Raw genomic sequence first — 25860 nt, 5'->3', positions numbered from 1 at the left:
CTATACCATGACAGCACAGTCACATATACACATCATATACTGATCCTGCCACATACACCTCCCCTATACCATGACAGCACAGTCACATATACACATCATATACTGATCCTGCCACATACACCTCCCCTATACCATGACAGCACAGTCACATATACACATCATATACTGATCCTGCCACATACACCTCCCCTATACCATGACAGCACAGTCACAGCGCCATATACACATCATATACTGATCCTGCCACATACACCTCCCCTATACCATGACAGCACAGCGCCATATACACATCATATACTGATCCTGCCACATACACCTCCCCTATACCATGACAGCACAGTCACAGCGCCATATACACATCATATACTGATCCTGCCACATACACCTCCCCTATACCATGACAGCACAGTCACATATACACATCATATACTGATCCTACCACATACACCTCCCCTATACCATGACAGCACAGTCACAGCGCCATATACACATCATATACTGATCCTGCCACATACACCTCCCCTATACCATGACAGCACAACTCCATATACACATCATAAACTGATCCTCCCACATACACCTCCCCTATACCATGACAGCACAGTCACATATACACATCATATACTGATCCTACCACATACACCTCCCCTATACCATGACAGCACAGTCACAGCTCCATATACACATCATATACTGATCCTACCACATACACCTCCCCTATACCATGACAGCACAGTCACAGCGCCATATACACATCATATACTGATCCTGCCACATACACCTCCCCTATACCATGACAGCACAGCGCCATATACACATCATATACTGATCCTACCACATACACCTCCCCTATACCATGACAGCACAGCGCCATATACACATCATATACTGATCCTACCACATACACCTCCCCTATACCATGACAGCACAGCGCCATATACACATCATATACTGATCCTGCCACATACACCTCCCCTATACCATGACCGCACAGTCACAGAGCCATATACACATCATATACTGATCCTGCCACATACACCTCCCCTATACCATGACAGCACAGTCACAGCGCCATATACACATCATATACTGATCCCGCCACATACACCTCCCCTATACCATGACAGCACAGCGCCATATACACATCATATACTGATCCTGCCACATACACCTCCCCTATACCATGACAGCACAGTCACAGCGCCATATACACATCATATACTGATCCTACCACATACACCTCCCCTATACCATGACAGCACAGTCACAGCGCCATATACACATCATTTACTGATCCTCCCACATACACCTACCCTATACCATGACAGCACAGCGCCATATACACATCATATACTGATCCTACCACATACACCTCCCCTATACCATGACAGCACAGTCACAGCTCCATATACACATCATATACTGATCCTCCCACATACACCTCCCCTATACCATGACAGCACAGCGCCATATACACATCATATACTGATCCTGCCACATACACCTCCCCTATACCATGACAGCACAGTCACATATACACATCATATACTGATCCTGCCACATACACCTCCCCTATACCATGACAGCACAGCTCCATATACACATCATATACTGATCCTACCACATACACCTCCCCTATACCATGACAGCACAGTCACATATACACATCATATACTGATCCTGCCACATACACCTCCCCTATACCATGACAGCACAGTCACATATACACATCATATACTGATCCTGCCACATACACCTCCCCTATACCATGACAGCACAGTCACAGCGCCATATACACATCATATACTGATCCTGCCACATACACCTCCCCTATACCATGACAGCACAGCGCCATATACACATCATATACTGATCCTGCCACATACACCTCCCCTATACCATGACAGCACAGTCACAGCACCATATACACATCATATACTGATCCTGCCACATACACCTCCCCTATACCATGACAGCACAGTCACATATACACATCATATACTGATCCTGCCACATACACCTCCCCTATACCATGACAGCACAGTCACAGCGCCATATACACATCATATACTGATCCTGCCACATACACCTCCCCTATACCATGACAGCACAGTCACAGCGCCATATACACATCATATACTGATCCTGCCACATACACCTCCCCTATACCATGACAGCACAGCGCCATATACACATCATATACTGATCCTGCCACATACACTTCCCCTATACCATGACAGCACAGTCACAGCGCCATATACACATCATATACTGATCCTACCACATACACCTCCCCTATACCATGACAGCACAGCGCCATATACACATCATATACTGATCCTACCACATACACCTCCCCTATACCATGACAGCACAGTTACAGCGCCATATACACATCATATACTGATCCCGCCACATACACCTCCCCTATACCATGACAGCACAGTCACAGCGCCATATACACATCATATACTGATCCTACCTCATACACCTCCCCTATACCATGACAGCACAGTCACATATACACATCATATACTGATCCTACCACATACACCTCCCCTATACCATGACAGCACAGTCACAGCGCCATATACACATCATATACTGATCCTGCCACATACACCTCCCCTATACCATGACAGCACAGTCACATATACACATCATATACTGATCCTGCCACATACACCTCCCCTATACCATGACAGCACAGCGCCATATACACATCATATACTGATCCTACCACATACACCTCCCCTATACCATGACAGCACAGTCACATATACACATCATATACTGATCCTACCACATACACCTCCCCTATACCATGACAGCACAGCGCCATATACACATCATATACTGATCCCGCCACATACACCTCCCCTATACCATGACAGTCACAGCGCCATATACACATCATATACTGATCCTGCCACATACACCTCCCCTATACCATGACAGCACAGCGCCATATACACATCATATACTGATCCTACCACATACACCTCCCCTATACCATGACAGCACAGTCACATATACACATCATATACTGATCTTGCCACATACACCTCCCCTATACCATGACAGCACAGTCACAGCGCCATATACACATCATATACTGATCCTGCCACATACACCTCCCCTATACCATGACAGCACAGTCACAGCTCCATATACACATCATATACTGATCCTGCCCCATACACCTCCCCTATACCATGACAGCACAGCGCCATATACACATCATATACTGATCCTGCCACATACACCTCCCCTATACCATGACAGCACAGCGCCATATACACATCATATACTGATCCTCCCACATACACCTCCCCTATACCATGACAGCACAGTCACAGCGCCATATACACATCATATACTGATCCTACCACATACACCTCCCCTATACCATGACAGCACAGCGCCATATACACATCATATACTGATCCTGCCACATACACCTCCCCTATACCATGACAGCACAGTCACATATACACATCATATACTGATCCTGCCACATACACCTCCCCTATACCATGACAGCACAGTCACAGCGCCATATACACATCATATACTGATCCTGCCACATACACCTCCCCTATACCATGACAGCACAGCGCCATATACACATCATATACTGATCCTGCCACATACACCTCCCCTATACCATGACAGCACAGTCACAGCGCCATATACACATCATATACTGATCCTACCACATACACCTCCCCTATACCATGACAGCACAGTCACATATACACATCATATACTGATCCTGCCACATACACCTCCCCTATACCATGACAGCACAGCGCCATATACACATCATATACTGATCCTGCCACATACACCTCCCCTATACCATGACAGCACAACTCCATATACACATCATAAACTGATCCTCCCACATACACCTCCCCTATACCATGACAGCACAGTCACATATACACATCATATACTGATCCTACCACATACACCTCCCCTATACCATGACAGCACAGTCACAGCTCCATATACACATCATATACTGATCCTACCACATACACCTCCCCTATACCATGACAGCACAGCGCCATATACACATCATATACTGATCCTGCCACATACACCTCCCCTATACCATGACCGCACAGTCACAGAGCCATATACACATCATATACTGATCCTGCCACATACACCTCCCCTATACCATGACCGCACAGTCACAGCGCCATATACACATCATATACTGATCCTGCCACATACACCTCCCCTATACCATGACAGCACAGTCACAGCGCCATATACACATCATATACTGATCCCGCCACATACACCTCCCCTATACCATGACAGCACAGCGCCATATACACATCATATACTGATCCTGCCACATACACCTCCCCTATACCATGACAGCACAGTCACAGCGCCATATACACATCATATACTGATCCTACCACATACACCTCCCCTATACCATGACAGCACAGTCACAGCGCCATATACACATCATTTACTGATCCTCCCACATACACCTACCCTATACCATGACAGCACAGCGCCATATACACATCATATACTGATCCTACCACATACACCTCCCCTATACCATGACAGCACAGTCACAGCTCCATATACACATCATATACTGATCCTCCCACATACACCTCCCCTATACCATGACAGCACAGTCACAGCGCCATATACACATCATATACTGATCCTACCACATACACCTCCCCTATACCATGACAGCACAGCGCCATATACACATCATATACTGATCCTGCCACATACACCTCCCCTATACCATGACAGCACAGTCACATATACACATCATATACTGATCCTACCACATACACCTCCCCTATACCATGACAGCACAGTCACATATACACATCATATACTGATCCTGCCACATACACCTCCCCTATACCATGACAGCACAGTCACAGCGCCATATACACATCATATACTGATCCTGCCACATACACCTCCCCTATACCATGACAGCACAGTCACATATACACATCATATACTGATCCTGCCACATACACCTCCCCTATACCATGACAGCACAGTCACATATACACATCATATACTGATCCTGCCACATACACCTCCCCTATACCATGACAGCACAGTCACAGCGCCATATACACATCATATACTGATCCTGCCACATACACCTCCCCTATACCATGACCGCACAGCGCCATATACACATCATATACTGATCCTACCACATACACCTCCCCTATACCATGACAGCACAGTCACAGCGCCATATACACATCATATACTGATCCTGCCACATACACCTCCCCTATACCATGACAGCACAGCGCCATATACACATCATATACTGATCCTGACACATACACCTCCCCTATACCATGACAGCAGTCACAGCTCCATATACACATCATATACTGATCCTACCACATACACCTCCCCTATACCATGACCGCACAGTCACAGCGCCATATACACATCATATACTGATCCTACCACATACACCTCCCCTATACCATGACAGCACAGTCACAGCGCCATATACACATCATATACTGATCCTGCCACATACACCTCCCCTATACCATGACAGCACAGTCACAGCGCCATATACACATCATATACTGATCCTGCCACATACACCTCCCCTATACCATGACAGTACAGCGCCATATACACATCATATACTGATCCTGCCACATACACCTCCCCTATACCATGACAGTCACAGCGCCATATACACATCATATACTGATCCTACCACATACACCTCCCCTATACCATGACAGCACAGCGCCATATACACATCATATACTGATCCTACCACATACACCTCCCCTATACCATGACAGCACAGCGCCATATACACATCATATACTGATCCTACCACATACACCTCCCCTATACCATGACAGCACAGTCACAGCGCCATATACACATCATATACTGATCCTGCCACATACACCTCCCCTATACCATGACCGCACAGTCACAGCGCCATATACACATCATATACTGATCCTGCCACATACACCTCCCCTATACCATGACAGCACAGTCACATATACACATCATATACTGATCCTACCACATACACCTCCCCTATACCATGACAGCACAGTCACAGCGCCATATACACATCATATACTGATCCTACCACATACACCTCCTCTATACCATGACAGCACAGTCACAGCACCATATACACATCATATACTGATCCTACCACATACACCTCCCCTATACCATGACAGCACAGCGCCATATACACATCATATACTGATCCTGCCACATACACCTCCCCTATACCATGACAGCACAGTCACATATACACATCATATACTGATCCTACCACATACACCTCCCCTATACCATGACAGCACAGTCACATATACACATCATATACTGATCCTGCCACATACACCTCCCGTATACCATGACAGCACAGTCACAGCGCCATATACACATCATATACTGATCCTACCACATACACCTCCCCTATACCATGACAGCACAGTCACAGCGCCATATACACATCATTTACTGATCCTGCCACATACACCTCCCGTATACCATGACAGCACAGTCACAGCGCCATATACACATCATATACTGATCCTACCACATACACCTCCTCTATACCATGACAGCACAGTCACAGCACCATATACACATCATATACTGATCCTACCACATACACCTCCCCTATACCATGACAGCACAGCGCCATATACACATCATATACTGATCCTGCCACATACACCTCCCCTATACCATGACAGCACAGTCACATATACACATCATATACTGATCCTACCACATACACCTCCCCTATACCATGACAGCACAGTCACATATACACATCATATACTGATCCTGCCACATACACCTCCCGTATACCATGACAGCACAGTCACAGCGCCATATACACATCATATACTGATCCTACCACATACACCTCCCCTATACCATGACAGCACAGTCACAGCGCCATATACACATCATTTACTGATCCTGCCACATACACCTCCCGTATACCATGACAGCACAGTCACAGCGCCATATACACATCATATACTGATCCTGCCTGACCCAGTACAAGGACCCAATACAATAAGGATATAAAGCACCAGTGTCAGGAGAATTAGCCTGTACATAATAAACACATAAGTGTTCACCAACCTGTGGCTCCCGAGCTGTGGCAGGACTACAACTCCTATCATGCTGGGACTGCTGTAGTTTTGGAGCAGCTGGTGACCCTCAGGTTGGGGAACAATATGGGAAGTGCTGTGTATAGAGGAGCAGTGCAGGGATATGGGGCAGTGTTATATGGGGGAGCCCTGTGACCTAGGTGACCTCCCTCTCCCAGCACTCCCAGCCTCCCTACACCTACAGGATGATGAGAGTCAGTCAGTGATCTCACCAGACAGCAGCCCCAGCAGTCGGCACGGCCTCCAGCAGTCAGATAGTGAGGAGGTCACATGGTGAGGAGGGGGCGGAGCCTCTAGTCCGAGTGAAAGGTCCTAGCAGGTCCTTGCAGGCCATCTTCAAGGCAGAGCAATGATCCTGCTCGGGGTGAGGGGATATTCACACTGCCTGCCCAGGAGGGGAGAGAGTGGGAGGACATGAGGGTGCTGAAGGTGAGCAGGGAGGGGCAGCACTCTGAGGCCACCAGGAGTACAGGAGCCTGGAGTAATTTTTTTTTTTTGGAAATTGAAATTGCGCCCACTGTAACTCACCACTAGATGGCGCCCTAGGCCATCGCCTACCCTGGCCTACCCTTTGTCCCGCCCCTGCCCCTAGCATTGTAATTAACGATTTAGTGGTGCTCATGTAGCTATCCCCTGTGGTGTGCTGATAGCTGTAGTTCTCCCCCCCCCCGATCCCCTGTGGTGTGCTGATAGCTGTAGTTCTCCCCCCCCCCATCCCCTGTGGTGTGCTGATAGCTGTAGTTCTCCCCCCCCCCCCCAATCCCCTCTGGTGTGCTGGTAGCTGTATCCCCCCCCCCCCAGTACCCTCTGGTGTGCTGGTAGCTGTATCCCCCCCCCCCCCCCCCAATCCCCTGTGGTGTGCTGGTAGCTGTATCCCCCCCCCAATCCCCTGTGGTGTGCTGGTGGCTGTATCCCCCCCCAATCCCCTCTGGTGTGCTGGTAGCTGTATCCCCCCCCCAATCCCCTGTGGTGTGCTGGTTGCTGTATCCCCCCCCCCCAATCTCCTGTGGTGTGCTGGTAGCTGTATCCCCCCCCCCCCCCAATCCCCTGTGGTGTGCTGGTAGCTGTATCCCCCCCCAATCCCCTCTGGTGTGCTGGTAGCTGTATCCCCCCCCCAATCCCCTGTGGTGTGCTGGTAGCTGTATCCCCCCCCCCCCCCCCCAAATCCCCTCTGGTGTGCTGGTAGCTGTATCCCCCCCCCAATCCCCTGTGGTGTGCTGGTAGCTGTATCCCCCCCCCAATCCCCTGTGGTGTGCTGGTAGCTGTATCCCCCCCCCAATCCCCTGTGGTGTGCTGGTAGCTGTATCCCCCCCCCAATCCCCTGTGGTGTGCTGGCAGCTGTTCCCCCCCCCAATCCCCTCTGGTGTGCTGGTAGCTGTATCCCCCCCCCCAATCCCCTGTAGTGTGCTGGTAGCTGTATCCCCCCCCCCCCCCCCAATCCCCTGTAGTGTGCTGGTAGCTGTTCCCCCCCCCCCAATCCCCTGTGGTGTGCTGGCAGCTGTTCCCCCCCCCCCCCAATCCCCTGTGGTGTGCTGGTAGCTGTATCCCCCCCCCAATCCCCTGTAGTGTGCTGGTAGCTGTTCCCCCCCCCCCCCCCAATCCCCTGTAGTGTGCTGGTAGCTGTATCCCCCCCCCCCAATCCCCTCTGGTGTGCTGGTAGCTGTATCCCCCCCCCCCCAATAGTGTGCTGGTAGCTGTATCCCCCCCCCAATCCCCTGTAGTGTGCTGGTAGCTGTATCCCAACCCCCCCCCCCCAATCCCCTCTGGTGTGCTGATGTAGTAAAAAAAAACAAAAAACACTCCACTCACCTTTCCTCGCTCCTGAGCTGGCCGGGCCCTCTGCCATCTTCTGCAGCGCACGTCTTCTCCGGCAGGCGGCGCGCGATGAAATGACGTCATCGCGCGCAGCCCGCCAGAGAGAAGAGGCGTGCGCTGCCTCCCCGGAGCTGACAGGCACAGCGCTCTCCTGTGTCTAGCGGCAACCGGACGCAGGAGAGCGCTGGAGCTGGTGAGGGCTGCATTTCCACGTTCCGTGATCCTGTCGGATCACGGACGTGGAATGCATGTACCGGAGCCCCCCCGCGGCCGGACAGCATCTAATTACAGATGCTGTCCGGCCGCGGGGGGGCTCCGGTACATGCATTCCACGTCCGTGATCCGATAGGATCACCGAACGTGGAAATGCAGCCATAGATGCACCAATCTGAACCCGGAACTCTGCTTCCGGGTTCGGGTTGGTGGGGGCCCCTTTGTGGTGGGGGCCCAGCGGCACGTGCCCCTGGTGCCCATTCCTGCCTGCACCGTGTACTGCTGGATGAGAAACACTGATGTAGAGGAGTTTGTCTAATAATGAACAGATAGGAAATGAGGGGGAGGGGGGGGAAGCAGATTTCTCAGCACAGAACAAGGCTTTTCTGCCTAATAAAACCTATTACACAGTTTCTTATAATGACTTGTACTACTGACTGCCGCACAGATGTTTTATATGACAGATACAGCTTACAGGGTGGTAATGGGACAATCCTATGGACAGTCTGACTGTTGCCTAGTAACCGCGCACTAACAAGGAGCAGCTGGATACACAGGTAACTAGATGGTGTGATGTCACTGAGGCTTACTGGGAAGAAGCATGACCGGACACGCCCATGTGACATCACATCCTTCTATTATGACATCACAATGAGGTATATGCATAGAAGGAATCTCACACTGCTGGGCGGCTCAGTTGCAGCTTCCTCCTGGCTGAGCAGTCCGGCTCCTCATTTATACAGGTGAGTGTCTCTCCCCCTCCCTATTCTTCCTGCTTGTATTTTGCAGCATTTGCATCTGGAAAAGCCTGAAAGAAGACGAAGAGACCGTCTGTGGGAGAGAGAGACCGCCGCCTGCGGGAGAGAGACCACCTGTGGTAGGATGGATGTCTGCTTCAGGAAGACTATCTGCACAAAGCAGGCTGACAGAGTTTATACATACAAGGTGAGTCTGTCCACCCTCCGCCCCTTTTTGCTTGTTTTTTCAGCATTTGAAGCTAGGAACACCTGGAAGAGGAGCTGAAGAAGTCCGCCCGTGGGAGGAAGACCAGCCGTGGGAGGAAGACAGCACGTGGGAGGAAGACCACCCTGTGGGAGGAAGACCGCCTGCGCAAGAAAGGATGACTACCTCAGGAAGACCACCTGACGCCGTTGCCCTAGAATCCCCCATAAATAGGTGAGGGTCGGCAGCGGTAGGCAGAGGATAGCCGTGATCCAGGGTGATATCCGATCGCCACTTGTGGGGTCAGGAAGGAATTATTTTTTCCCCTGAGATTGAAATCTCGGGGGTTTTTCTTCGCCTTCCTCTGGATCACTCGGCGGTGACTCTTCGGGTTCACACTCCACTGGAGCCAGAAGAGCCGCCAGCCGCATTATGTAATAGAATATGGAACCTCTGCCTATCGCTGGGGGCTCTTACAGGGGGGTTAGCCGCCATAGTTTGCACCTGTAAGTTTCAGCTGGATTTGTCCCTGTTATATGGTCCAAGTCCAGGTGCAATGCGGCTAATACCCCTGTAAGACCCCCCAATAAAATACTAACAAATATGTTTAATAAAGGAAGCGTTGCTTCTTCTTCTAAACAAAAACGTCTCCGGTGTTATTTCTTATGGAATTATTTTCTTACTGACCGACTACAATCCACTGCTGGGGGTTTAATACTGAGGTCTACAATCTGCTGAGGTCTAAAAGTGGGGTATGTAATATGCTGGGGGCCTGATACTGGGGTCTATAATACACCGGGGGCATTATACTGGTGTGTATAATTTACTGGGGGCATTATACTGGGGTCTATAATATGCTGGGGGCCTGATACGGGGGTCTATAATATGCTGGGGGCCTGATACGGGGGTCTATAATATGCTGGGGGCCTGATACTGGGGTCTATAATATGCTGGGGGCCTGATACTGGGGATGTAATATGCTGGGGGTCTGATACTGGGAATGTAATATGCTGGGGGCCCGATTTTGGAGATGTTATATGCTGGGGGTCTGATACTGGGGTCTGTAACATGCTAGGTGACTTCTAATGGGGTCTATAATATGATGGGGGCCTGATATTGGGGTCTGTAATATACTGGGGCTGGGGGCTGTAATATCAGCTCCATTACAGCGCAGAGCCCCAGCTCGGCAACCAGCATTGTATTGCGAGGGGCCAATTTAGCCACTAGACCACTATGGATGGGGAACACAGGCCATTTAAATGTAGTTTGTATATATATTATGTAGGCCCCTCTGTGCAGTCCTTGTATAAGTCTCTCTGTGCAGTCCCATATAGTATCCATGACCATACCAATGTGAGACTGGGTTCACACACGTTATTTTTGAGTATTTTAGTCTTCTTATTTAGTAAAGGAAAAAAGAGAATCTAGGTCCTCTAGACAAGTCAATAAATATGGTGAATAATTACAAATCGTGTGATATAAAGATATAGTTTACTGGTAGATAGTCAGAATATAGTATAAGTATATAGCATATAGCCAATGGCATGATAAAAACATATGTTATATAGCAAATGACATGATAAAACACAAATAGGCAAAGACAAAATATGTAAAATATATATAATATATCATAAAATGTATACCAGAAATAAAAAAATCATGAAAAAAATGGCAAAAGATATAGAAATATAGAAAAAATTAAAAAAAAATATGAAAAAATAGTAATAAAAAAAAAAGTGAAAAACAGAAATATGAAAGGGATAAATATGAAAAGAGTTTATAAAAAAGTTTATAAAATTGTGCACATAATTGGTATAATGAGTAAACCCTTCCTAGGTGATTAATTGTAGCTCAATTCATCATTCATCAGCACAATGTGGTAAAGTTCATAATTGGCTGTAAATCATAGGGTTATGACAGAATTCATAGTATGAATTGATGGCGCTCATTCAGCACTCGGTTACGCCAAAAGTTCCTGAATGTGCGCTACTTAGACCCAGTTGTAGAGTGATAGATGGTAGCATTCATGTGGCAAACTGTTCATACGGCAAGTGAGCCTGATATGTGACTAGCAGGAACAGGCTGAGTAATGATTATCGCACTTGTATAGCGGTGTGCATTCAGTTGCTAGTACATTCATGTGGTGTATATTACACCTCTCACCATTCCTGCGAGATGGAGGGTCCCCGGAGCGGCTGACTTGTGCGCTCGGACTTGCCGGTCTTTGTTTGGTCTTCATATTGCAACCAAAACTAGTAGTAGATTGAAAACACAGAAAGGATATGTTTACACACAATTTAGTGGACGGCCGTCATTTAATAACAAATAATTGCCGTTATTTTAAAACATCGGCCATTATTTGTCCTAAAATGGCGGCCATCAACTAAATTTCAACAGTGTGGGAACATAGCCTTTCTGTGTTTTCAATTCACTATTGGTTTTGGTTGCAATATAAAGACCAAAATACGGAGCAAAAATACTGTGTGTGAACCGAGCCTCACACAATAAGGAGAAAACATATTAGTTATAACTGCTTCTATATAGAGATAATAAAGCTCGGCCTGCACCCCCAAAGCCCCATAACTAAAATATATTTCCCTATAGTAAATACAAACAATTGATTCTTAACAATTTCCCCCAATATTGCAGTTTATTATATCCAATTTCCATCTATTTTATGATCCCACCGGCAGCACTTCTGCCCTCAGGTGGTCCCTACACTAACACTGTATATGTAGCCCAGGATCCATGTGGTGTAACAGCTTTATCACCTGCAATGTATAGTCAGTCCCTGTAGAGAAGCCCCTAGCAGACAGGTTAGAGGAATTGGAGGATAAGAAGAATAATAGTGTTAGTGTAGGGACCCATCTGAATGAGGTCGCCGTGACGTGGCAGATGGGCTCGCACAATGTGATCAATTGTGCGCTAAGAACCTCACTCCTAGGAACGCTCATTCCTGATAATCGGCAAAAGGACCAGTGATCAGCTGATCAATCACCAACTGTAAATGTGCGGCCAATAACCATGAACTGTTGGGCCGTCTATAAGGGTCCGGCCGCTCCAGGAATGAGGAACATATCCGACCTCTGTACCCCACACCCATCTCTGTATTGGGCCCCTGGCTTCTTAGTATTGAATAGCGCCGCGGGTACGGCATGTGACCCATGGTTCTATTTATTTCTATGGAAAGAGCTGAGTAAGCACTTTCTGGTTTTGGGCTGTTTTGGCGACTCCATACTTGTCCCCTATACTATGGATATATACTATGGAGAGGGGACAGGTTACTTTTCCCTGGACAAGCTCTATAAAGCATTTCTGTCATTTACAAAAACTTTTGACTTATCATGGAGACTTGTCATAAGATCAATATTGTTGGACTCATATTGTTACAGCCCAGAGAATTCTGGGATATCATTGGATGAATGTAGAATGGAATCTGTGTTGGTCTGGGGTCTTCTCTATCTTAGGGGTCCCAGCTTCTCTCTCTATCAGTCTTCTTGGTTAGCCTCTCTGGGGATGGAACCTTGTATCCCGTTCTATAGGATCTGACCCTATACATTCACCTCTTCTAGGGCCCTATTACTCCAACAGATTATCTGACAGATTATTGAAGCCAAAGCCAGGAACAGACTATAACCAGAGAGCAGGTCATAAAGGAAAGACTGAGATTTCTCCACTTCTCAGATCCATTCCTGGCTTTGGCTTCAATAACCTGTCAGCTAATCTGTTGGTGTAATAGGGCCCTGAGGCTATGTTCCCACAATGTTTTAGGTGAAATAACGTCCATTATTTTATAATGGCGGCCAAAAATAATGATCATGATAATTATTAACCAACCTTTTTTTTATGCCACCAAAAAAGAGGTTGTGTGACCTTAACTAGTGAATATTGTGCAGAAAGTTTAGTCGCAATAGAATGGCGGCTTGTATAGACTAATAAGCGATTTCTTTCCGTAGGTTTTGTAAATGGATCAATCATCCCGAACATTTGTCCTGCTGTTAACGTCCCCCAATATTAGGCATAGATTAGTTACAGAATTTGCCCCATGTAAGAAGGGCACAGATCCTTGTTTAAAGGGGATATCCAGGAATATTAAAAGTAGTTATTTACTTGCAGAAACAGCGCCACCCCTGTCCTCAGGTTGTGTGTGGTATTACAATTCACCTCTAGTCACTTCGAAAAAACTGAGCTGCAATATTACACTCAAACTGAGGACAGGAGAGGGGCTGTTTTTTGTAGTAAGCGGCCATGTTTTAATAAGCCCGGACAAGCCTTTTCCAAAACAATTCTCTCTCCCCCAAAATTTTTGCAGGCATTATATAATGGGGATATGTGTATGTGTGCACGCATCTATATATAATTTTATACACAGGTGTTCCAGATAGGATTTTATTCTTCATGCAAAAAAAAAACCTTTTTTTTCCTTTTTAGTTTTTCTTTTTTTTATGTTTTACTAAATAAAACCCCTCATATCTATATACTACTGTATGTTACTATTCTCATTTTCTATCTTCTCATGTCATGGCCTCTTATCATGATTTCTTGCTAGGATATGAGGATGTGGTCAGATACTGTATTAGGTTAAGATTCCCTTTCTACACTTAAAGGAGTATTCTGCTTAAACATAACTTTTCATGTTGCTGCCTATGGTGAGACTAACAATTTCTTCCATACTAGCTATTATCTATTCAGTCTCCTCCCCCCAGTTCTGAGCTGCTGATTTCTGCTGAAAACAACATGAATCTGTGTGTGAGCTGTTCTTTACGTCTCCCCCCTCCCCCTCCCTTTCAAGACAACTGATATAAACAACTCCCTGGCAGGCTGTATCTGCTAGGTTGTAGCTTCTTTGTAAGGCTGGGGGTGTAATCTGAGGTCACGTTGCTGATAAATTCACTCCAGCATTACAGAGATGCTACAAAGGTGCAGAAAGAGACTTGTTTACATGAGCCGTCTCAGAAGGGAGGGGGAGGAGGGGGAGACGGAGAGAAAATCTCACACAAACTTTTGTGTCTTTAGAAAAAGCAGCAGCTCAGAACTGGGGAAGGAGACTGAATAGATAACAAATATGGAAGGAATTGTTAGTCTCACCATGTGCAGCAACATATAAAAAAATATGTTTGAGCGGAATACCCCTATAAGTATACAACATGACATCATGTGACTTAGGCTCCTATAGATCAGGAGATTTCAGCCATATAACAATCATGCGCTCAGATAACAGAGATAACATGCGAGCGTCTCTGGATAGCAGGATACGGGTTGCAGGATTAGATACACATGTGCAGTTAGTAAATTGCTTTGGAAATTACTGATAATGTTTAAGGGGTACCCCAGCAAAAATCTTTTTCTTTCAAATCATATGGTTTCAGAAAGTTATATAGATGTGTCATTTCTATTTAAAAATCTCCAGTCTTCCAGTACTTATTAGCTGCTGTATGTCCTGCAGTAAGTGGTGCAGTCACAATCACATGACCAGTTGCCGACACAGTTCCACCACATGAGGCTCCACCCTTATTAGTCCTCAGCAATCCAGGGATTTCCATATGGCTGTGACAATAATAATAATAATAATAATAATAATAATAATAATAGAAATAATCAGCTTTTTCTATGTCCTTTTCTTCTCGTCTCCCCTGACACCTGATGGAAGCGCAACTGGCAGTATGGAAGGTCCCGGTTATCTTCCTGAGAAGCAGAATGGATTTCTAGTGATCTGGGATGGAAGCGGGATCCTTGGTGACACAGTCAGGACTCATTGGCCCCCAGTCCAGGACACCTCTCTCTCTCTCTCTCTCTCTCTCTCTCTCTCCCTCTCTCCCTCTCCCTCTCCCTCTCTCTCTCTCCCTCTCGCTCTCTCTCTCCCCCTCTCTCTCCCTCTCTCTCTCTCTCGCCCTCTCTCTCTCTCTCCCCCTCTCTCGCCCTCTCTCCCTCTCTCTCTCTCTCGCCCTCTCTCTCTCTCTCCCTCTCTCCCTCTCTCTCTCTCTCTCTCTCTAACATTAGTGATTAATAATATTATAGGGAATTCATTATATTTTATTAAACCCAATAAATCAGTGGTTGGTGTGTATTAGAGGTCACTCCTTGTAATCTCCTCCCAGCCTCTACGCACAGCAGAGATGGTTTACTTAAAGGGATTTTCCAGGCTAAAAGAAACATAGCTGCTTTAGAAGACGGCATCAAGGCCCCATAATAATCCAAACTCTTCCTCCTTTAGCATAATAACCCGGCCGCCAGGAATAACCACAGGACAACCAAAGCTCCATGTGCTGGGTGGTGATCGGCCACAGCTTTTATTTCTCTCTAACTGTAACCACCTGGCAGGCAGCGTCCACCTCACATCTCTGTAGCACACGGTGTGGTGATGGCGGACTCCCACCGCGCACGTCCGACCTGCTCCCCCCATCAGATATTCTCCGCCAGCTGTGACTGACCTGATACAGCAAATTATATCACATACATTTATATTCTATATATATATATATATATATATATATATATATACAGGGGAGGGGGGAACAGCTCAAGCACTTCCTGTAAACTGAAGCAAGAGGTGACCGCCCTACCATACCACACACAGCGCTTTCTGTTACACTACCAGGGAGGATTAGATGGACGGACTAGATTTGTTGTTAGTGAATAGGTCCAGATACTGGAACATGATTTTTTCTTCACATTGTAGGTTTCTTTTCATTTTATGTTATTATGGGGGCGGCCATCTTGCCTGAGCTCTTTCTAACAGACATGCTTTACGGACATGCTTCATGGACATCCCCAGCCCCTATTCTCTGTATAGGACACATTTGTGGGCATGCTCTGTGGGTCACTCCACAGGGAAGGGGGCGCTGAATTGTGATCAGCAGCTAGTGAGCGTATCTCTGTTATCTATATACTGGTGACACCTTTCAGGGCATGCTGGGAAATGATCTGTAGTCTCAGCTTATAGGGGTTATCCAGCATTAGAAAAACATGGCCGCTTTCTCTTGTCTCCAGTTTGGCTGCAGGTTTTTCAACTCAGTTATAGTGAAGTCAATGAAGCCTGATGGCAAACTGCACCTGACCTGGAGACAAGAGGCGTGTTGTATCTGGAAGAGCGGCCATGTTTTTCTAACGCTGGATAACCCCTTAATGTTCGCCATAGTAGTCGGAATGAAAACTGCAAGATTTTTAAATTATTTTAAATGATACATATTAATATGTAAAAAAAATATATATATATACTGCATATCGAAAATTCTTTAAAAATATGTTAAACCAGCAGCCGTCCAACCTGTAGTTTAAAGTAATTTTCTGGTGGGGAAAAAGAATTAAATTAACTGGTGTCAGAGAGTTATACAGTTCTGTACATTACTTCTATTAAAAAAAAATCTCAATTCTTCCAGTACTTATCAGCTGCTGTATGTCCTGCAGGATGTGCCGTATTCTTTCCAGTCTTAGGCTATGTTCACACTACGTATCAGACCGGTTGTGTGTACGCTCCGGCCGGGATCCCATTGAAACTAAGGCATCGTTCCACCATGCAAAAACTACGGCCGTTGTTGCCATTGGCAACAACGGCCGTAGTTTTACGTAGTGTGAACATAGCCTTAATATTTAATTTATATATATATTTTTTTTCTTATTATTATTATTATTATTAATAAATTATCTTATTAAAGAAAATATGATTTTATTTATTATTTTTTTTTACATATTTCCAGTGACTGGCAGCAGTAAGAGGAAAGTCGCTGGTTACTGTGGCATCTAGATGGTAAAAGCCGTGTGCCAGTTACTTCCAGTGTCCAAACAGCCTCAGTGACAGAACTGGGTAGAGACTTGCTGTAATGTCCTCCATGGGGCCATCTGCGGCCTCTGAGGCTACAATGAGGCTACACTGGTATATTCTGCCATAGACAAACTGTAAGAGGGAATCAGCAATGTACAGTACACGGCTATACACATAGTATTACAGCATACTGACCAATGCATAGTCCAGGCCTCTAAGGCCGTGTTCCCCAACTCCAGTCCTCAAGGACCAATAACAGGACAGCTTTTATTATATCAGCGCTCATCAGTATTTGTAAGCTGAGCTGTGATTGGTTACTATGGACAATAAGGAGAATCTCACTATAAGACGGCTGATAAATCTCCCCAATGGTTTTCTATCACCTATACATGTAGAGTCAGTCCTAGTGGGAACCAAAGTGAAGCCGCCATTATCCTGCTTGTAATCCATATCCCTATAGCCCATAGAGGTGAATGGGATCACTCACTGATCACATGACCATTGCCATGCATGCGGCCAGGGCAGCTGAGATGTTATCAGTGACTGTTGCTAGGAGACAGAGAGAGTTGTTTACTGGACCAAGGCAGAGCGCCAACATGGAGGACCAGGAGGAGATTGTGAAGAGAAAAGCAGCGAGGAAGAGGAGTAGACTCATCTTGGACTCATCGGACGATGAGAAGACTTCAGTGACGAGCCAAGGGAGGAAGAGGAGACGGGAAACCTTGGGCTCTGAGAAGACACCAAGATGCACCGTGGACTCATCGGACGATGAGAAGACTTCATTGAAGAGCCAGCGGAGGAGGAAGAGGAGCTATGAGAAGTCCAACCATGGAGAGACCAGACAGGAGAAGAAGGAAGAGATGGCGAGAAAGAGAAGACCCATCTTGGACTCATCGGACGATGAGAAGACTTCATTGAAGAGCCAGCAGAGGAGGAAGAGGAGCTCTGAGAAGTCCAACCATGGAGAGGCCAGACAGGAGAAGAAGGAAGACATGGCGGGGAAGAGACAGGCCAAGAAGAGGCACATCCTGGATTCTGCAGTGGAAGAGAAGAAACCACCAATGAAGATCCAGAAGAAAGAAGAAAAGCAGGAAGACCAGGCCGGCTCAGGTACACCCCTATATGTACACGTATATATGTATATGCCTGGGACATATGGGGGTTATCATGTACTCAGAGCAGTCTTTCCCATTTTGTAGGTGGCTGCCTGGTGGCCCATGACTGATAGGGGCTCCTATGCCCTGTCCAATGGGAAAGACGTCTCTGTGTCTGGCTGCTAATCAGCTGCTGAGGGCCACTGCCAGACACTGACCATGACTGAGTGACACATTGACACGCGGGCCCCCCAGTACGTTGGAGCCCCCCACCACAGCCGATTAGCAGTGCGGCGGCGGGAGGCTGTGGTGCTGCCTGTTACATTTAAATGACCGTCAGGGACATGATCTTCTGGCAGCTGACTGCGGCGCTGCTGATCAGCGCTCCGGAGGGCCACCATGGAGCCAAAGGGTCCTCAGCCGATTCCAGAACTTGCTGCTACACATCATGTCACTGACAGTCATTTAAAAGTAACCGGCAGCGCCGCAGCCTCCCCCCGCCGCACTGGTGATCAGCTGCTGAGAAATCCTGACTGAGGGGGCTGCGTGTCAACATGTCATTCGGAGGGGGGGAGGGGGGGGGGGGGTTATGGGGGGCCCAGCTCACAGCTCTGCCCAGGTCCCCATAATACTGTTAGGATGGCCCTGAATGTACTCACTAAATTATGGCTATATTCTCACAACAGGATCAAAGCGGGGAATAGTGGCTTTCTCATAATATTGACAGACGCAAATAATGATCATGATGTTACGAGACGGCTTCCAGTCCCCGCTATGGCCTCTATGACTCAATTATAATGGGGGAGGGGGGGGTTTACTATGCTGAATGTTCCTGAATTATTGCTCTAATTCCTCCAAAACACCGGCCACATTGCCACCAGATTTATTGTGTATTTTATAAAAAGGTGTGGCCTAAGGTAAAGAGGTGTGGCCTAAGGTAAAGAGGTGTGGCTTAAAGTAAAGAGGTGTGGCCTAAAGTATAAGGGTGTGGCTTATAATGTACCATAGACTCCCCAAATCATGACACTAAGTTTTATAATTAAATATACCAGCGATGGAGGATATAAGGAAAAAGAAGGGTCTAGTATATCTATATACAGTATATCTATACATATAGCATGAGCCACTGTGATCACTTTACTATATTCTGAACAATTCTGCCCTAATAAGTAATAATAAATAAGAATATTACATTGTATAATGCAAAATACCCCAAACTAGTTCCCATTGTTATTATGTGATGTATATTATGTGATGAACTGACATGTCTCTGCGGCCGCTATTCAATGAATATGTTAGTTTTTCGCACGGCCGTTTGGGATCCCGGACGGAGTGTATACTATGGGGGGGGGGGATTTATCAAACATGGTGTAAAGTGAACCTGGCTCAGTTGCCCCTAGCAACCAATCAGATTCCACCTTTCATTCCTCACAGAAAATGAAAGGTGGAATCTGATTGGTTGCTAGGGGCAACTGAGCCAGTTCTACTTTACACCAGTTTGATAAATCTCCTATGTGTATATACTCCGACCGGGATTCCTCTGACTTCTATGCAATGTATCTTTTGTATTAATCACGGCCGTTGTTGTAAATCGGCAACAACTGCTGTGATTAATACAAAAGATGCGTTGTGTGAAGATAGCCGTCAGGTGCATGGGAGCTGTAGGAGCCTTGTGCCATAATCTGGAGCCTGAATAAAGTTGGGCTTGTCAGTTTGTGACTGTCAATCCCTGAGTTGGACCGCCCACTGGATGGCTAACCAGAGAAGGAGCAGGGATTTAGGATTAAATTACACTAAATATTTTCCCATTAAACTATATATCCACCTGCTCCAGCTTGTACAGATTCAAAGTATCAGATCAACTGGTGTCAGAAAGTTATATAGATTGGTAATTTACTTCTATTTAAAAATCTTGCCGTTCAGTACTTATCAGCTGCTGCATGTCCTGCAGGATGTGATGTATTCTTTCCAGTCTGACACAGTGCTACTGCTCTGGACAGTTCCTGACATAGACAAGGGGGTCAGCAGAGAGCACTGTGTCAGACTGAAAGAATACATCACTTCCTGCAGGACACACGGCAGCTGATAAGTACTGGAAGACTAGAAATTTTTGTATTACTAGTAAATTACAAATCTTTGGCACTTTCTTCCACCAGTTGATTTGAAAGAAAATATTTTTTGGTGAACTACCCCTTTAACAGTCAAATTAAATCTGGAAAAACCCCAAAGATGTCACTTTTTTATTGTAAGTTTTACATCTATGTCTTTAGTAAATCTTGTTGGTTCCTTCAGCTCTGATGCGTTACGTCTGTTTTACCCCTAAGTTACTGACAGAACTCCTTAGGTTTAAAAAAGGATAAAAAAATGTTCCATTCTTCATAACGTTTTGTTCTTTCTTCTGTGTGGCTGTACGAGGCCGAGTATATTGTATATTGTGTATTGTATATTGTATATTGTATATTGTATATTGTATATTGTATATTGTATATTGTGTATCGTATATTGTATATCGTGTATTGTATATTGTATATCGTGTATTGTATATTGTGGGTAAGTTATAGTCTTTATAGAGACCATTATTGAGAACAAAGAGTGTATGGATTATTTTTTGTTTATTTTTTATTTATTTTTTTTAGGAAAAATGCAAATAAAACAATAAAGATCTGGGGTTATTTATACATGTTTCCATACTTTTTTTTTTATTATGGAGTAAAAATAACATTTATCTTTATTCTGATGGTCAGTCCGAGCGCAGTGACACCACGTATGTATAGTTTTTTTTATATTTTAGTGTTTTTTTTAGTGTATTTATAAAAAAAATAGAGTTTTTGCTGCACGCCATTCTAAGATCCGTAACTTATTTCTCTTCCTATTAGCAGAGCTGTATGACCGGCTGTTATTTATGGGCTGAGCTGTCATTGTTATTGGGGATTTTCTGCAGTCTATAAAACATCTTATTTTGGGAGGGGGGGGGGGGGGGTAGGATGGAAAAAAATCATTTCTGCAATAGTTTTTCACATGGCATTAGGGGAGTGTTGTTGTATTGTTTCCAGTCTCAGGGTTTGTTCACACTATGGAATTAGTGAGGAATCTCAAGCGGAGTTCATGCCGTGGACTTCACTTGAGATTACGCTTGTCCCATAGATTCAGTAGGATTTCTCACATGCACTCCGCCATTCGCCTGAAGAATTGACATGGACAGAGGTGGCAGCAGAGAGCACTGTGTCAGACTGGAGAGAATATACCACTTCCTGCAGGACATGCAGCAGCTGATAATTATTATTTTAAATAAAAGTAATTTACAAATCTGTATAACTTTCTGACACCAGTTGATTTGAAAATATTATTTCTCCGGAGTTCCCCTATAACTATAGAATGTAACATACTGGGGGGTATAAACCATTTGTGGCCTCAGCGCTGCTTTATCATGTACGTCAGGAGATGGTAAAATGATAATGTGAACACGGCCTCATAGTGATAGCAGTGCTGTATAATCTAGTACAGCGCCCCCAGAGATTGTCCCATCCCATATGTATAGTGTAACAGTATGCCATGGCCTCTGCCCCCTCACACACAGTAACATATAGCCAGACACTTATAGCAATAGATCTCTGTGCTTTGTGCGTCTGATAACTATGTCCCCATTCTGGATGGGACTACAACCCCCAATATGTGCAGTATCTTCTATTATATTTCGAATTGGAAAAAGAAATGATAGGTCTAGGGGGTAATTCTTCTTCTTCTTTTTTTAGCCGTACAATTATTAAATTTTATTAAAGAAAATGTATTTTATTTCTGTTTTTTACATATTTCTAGTGACTGGCAGCAGTAAGGGGGAAACATGGCCTCTCTGCTGCCCCCAGTGGTTGTGTTGGGAACTACAGCGTTTCAGAAGCCCTGGTCCCTGCAGTTAGATATCTGAGCTTTCCTTATTGTCTATTTTCCTGCATATTAGTATCAGAATAAACCTTCCATCTGGGGAAGCCGCCTGTCAGTAGCTGCAGCCGCAGGACAGAGAAGCAGAGGGACCAGTGACTGACAGCTCTCCCCGCTCGCTCTGCGTCACTGTGCGGTGGCTGCAGCTCCTGACAGGCGGCTTCCCCAGATGGAATGTCTATTCTAATACTAAAATACAATAGAATAGACAATAAGGGGAGGATCAGTATATCTAATGCTGCACATAGCAGCGTCTGCAATATCTCACTGTGCCAGGACCAGAGCTTCTGAAGCCCTGCAGCTCCCGGCACAGCCACAGGTGGCAGCAGAGAGGCCAGAGTCTGAGGTTTTCATAACTGCTACCAGTCCTATACAGAAGTCAGGTGGGTCCATACCCATAGTCTCGCCCCCTCATGGTCGTATCCAGTTGATGAAGCCTGGGACCCAGCTAACCGTGAGTATAAGGATTTCCACAGTCACAAGTCACGTTCTACACTATCCCGGCAGAGTACAGGTCTAATTAGGCAAGGTCCCCAAGACGGCCCCTATACCTCTCTAATGTCACGTACACTTCTCCTACCTTCTTTCTACCAGTCACTACCTCCAGCATCACCTCTACCTGTAGCTGCACCTAGCAGGCTGTCATGAACTTGTATCGCACTAAAGATCTTAAAGTGTCTCTGTCATTTCAGAAAACTTTTGATATGTCATGGAGACAAGTCAAATGTTAAGTGTTGAGACCAGTACTGATCAGGAGAACAACCGGGGAGAGACGACCGCGCTGCAGTGTGTCCTCTCCCTGTTCTGTGTGAGCGTGATCAGTCCATAGACCATAGAGCTCCACTATAATCCCAACTGATCACATGACACAGAGCTGGGAGAGGAGCGTGCTTAGTGCGATCGTCTCCTGGCTCTATCTACTGATCAGTACAGGTGTGAACACTCAGACCCGGACCAATCAAAACTTTTGACATGTCTCAGGTATGTCTCAGTATCCTTGTTGAAGTGCTGGACTCTGTGCTCATTTCTCTCTGCCGCACCTGCAACCATACATTGTGCCACAAAGCTCAGTGCCAGTGTGTCCGGGGGTGGGTAACGCAACTTCTGGCCACCATGACAAGTGCCCCAGTGAATATACCACAGCCCTCCTGCTGTATACCACCTGAGCACCCCGGGCCACAGCACTCTCTACTGCCACCCCTGTCTGTGAACTGTCCAAAGCAGGAAAGGTTTTCAAGGGGGATTTGCTACTGCTCTGGACAGTTCCTGGCATGGACAGTGGTGGCAGTAGAGAGGACTGACTGGGATCTGACTAAATGCAGGGATCCAGTCTGGGGTCTGATAATCTGGGGGGCTGGCTACCATGATACCATGCGGCTTAGGGCTGGCTCTGTGGGGTTGGTGCTTTACCTCTTGGTGCACTGATCCTCCTGACAGAAACTCAAGAGGTGTAAAGTACAGGCCCCAATGCACCAAACAACATCATAAGTATATCCAGAAAAGAATAAGATTTTGCTCTTAGTTTCTCTTTACAAATTGGTGTCATAGAGAATAATGTATATTACAAGTGTGAGAATCTCTCCCATTTATTTTCCCTCTTTTAGGATGTCCCAGCGGTGTCCGACCATCCGGCAGCCAGAGCACCATCTCTAGCACCATCCGGCAGAGACTACAGTTCCACCATGTGCTCGGCGAAGGGAATTACGGGAAGGTCGTGTTGGCAGAAGACATCGTCACCAGCCAACGATTCGCGGTGAAGGTCATCATGAAGCGACTCCTGCTAGAAGACATCGAGGAGGCGGATGTGATGGTGGAGAACCGAGTGCTACAGCTGGCATCTGGGAGCCCGTTCCTCGTCCACGCAGACTTTGCATTCCAGACCAAGATGCTTGTTCTACTTGGGCTGGAATACGTGAGCTGCGGGGACTTCGACCAATTCCTGAAGACGAACGGGCGGCTGAACATCACCAGTGCAAGATTCTACGCCGCTGAGCTCGTGTGCGGCATCCAGTATCTCCACGCAAGAGGCGTCATCCACCGAGACCTCAAGCCCGAGAACATCCTGGTGGCGGAAACAGGGCATGTGAAGATCACGGATTTCGGCCTCGCCCTTGAGAACATCTTCGGAGACCGAAAAGCCACCGAATGCGCTGGGACCAAAGGCTACATGGCTCCTGAGATGCTGGCGGAGGAGGGGTATGGCGCCGGAGCAGACTGGTTTTCCTTTGGTGTCATCATGAACAAAATGGTCACCGGAAGACGCGAATACCACTTAGCGCTCTTCGATGACACCAGCTCCGGCGCCGAAGACTTCATCATACAGGTCAGTGTCTTACTATTATAGGTTACGTATATCGTACATGTTATGGCTATGTTCCCACAATGTCTTTTTAGGCAGAATAACTGCTGTTATTGTATAGTGATGGCGGCATAGAATGTTCATGAATATTATGTGCGGTCGTTATTGTAGAAATCTGCAATTTTTTTTTTATCTAAAAAAGACCTGGTGTCAACATAGCTTTCCCAGGACCCTGAGAGGCGAATGGGTCTAACTAGGTGGATGTAGAATTGAGCAGTTTTAGCATAACATGGTAGATTTGTCACTTACAGCTTCCCAGAGATTCACACCCAGCTTTTCTCCTTCCAGCTCCTCCAGAGAGATCCTGCTCAGCGCTTGGGAGTCGCCCAGAACATCAGAGAACATCCGTTTTTCCAGTGCATCGATTGGGTCTCGGTGGAAGCCCTCAGGATGACCCCACCACACAACCCTGAGGTAAGTAAACCATCTAAGAAGCCTCAACGCAAGACTAAGAAGACCAAGAAGAGGGAGAAGTTCCGTCTTTCCACCATGGAGGCAGACGAGGTCAAGAAGAAGCGCTTGTCACCCAAG

The 25860-nt window shown here is 46.3% G+C and overlaps 1 long non-coding RNA gene across 1 annotated transcript; it reads left to right on the top strand.

Annotated features, from left to right (window-relative positions):
- Positions 1 to 9624: 9624 nt before the first annotated feature.
- On the top strand, positions 9625 to 10823 carry LOC138789478 (uncharacterized). Its single transcript, XR_011362726.1, has 2 exons — positions 9625 to 10181; positions 10225 to 10823. It is a non-coding gene; the product is annotated as an uncharacterized lncRNA (long non-coding RNA).
- The last annotated feature ends 15037 nt before the right edge of the window (positions 10824 to 25860 follow it).

The sequence above is a fragment of the Dendropsophus ebraccatus genome, chromosome 4 (genome assembly GCF_027789765.1).
Source record: "Dendropsophus ebraccatus isolate aDenEbr1 chromosome 4, aDenEbr1.pat, whole genome shotgun sequence".
Taxonomy (NCBI): domain Eukaryota; kingdom Metazoa; phylum Chordata; class Amphibia; order Anura; family Hylidae; genus Dendropsophus; species Dendropsophus ebraccatus.
This window is presented reverse-complemented; position numbering and strand designations above follow the sequence as displayed.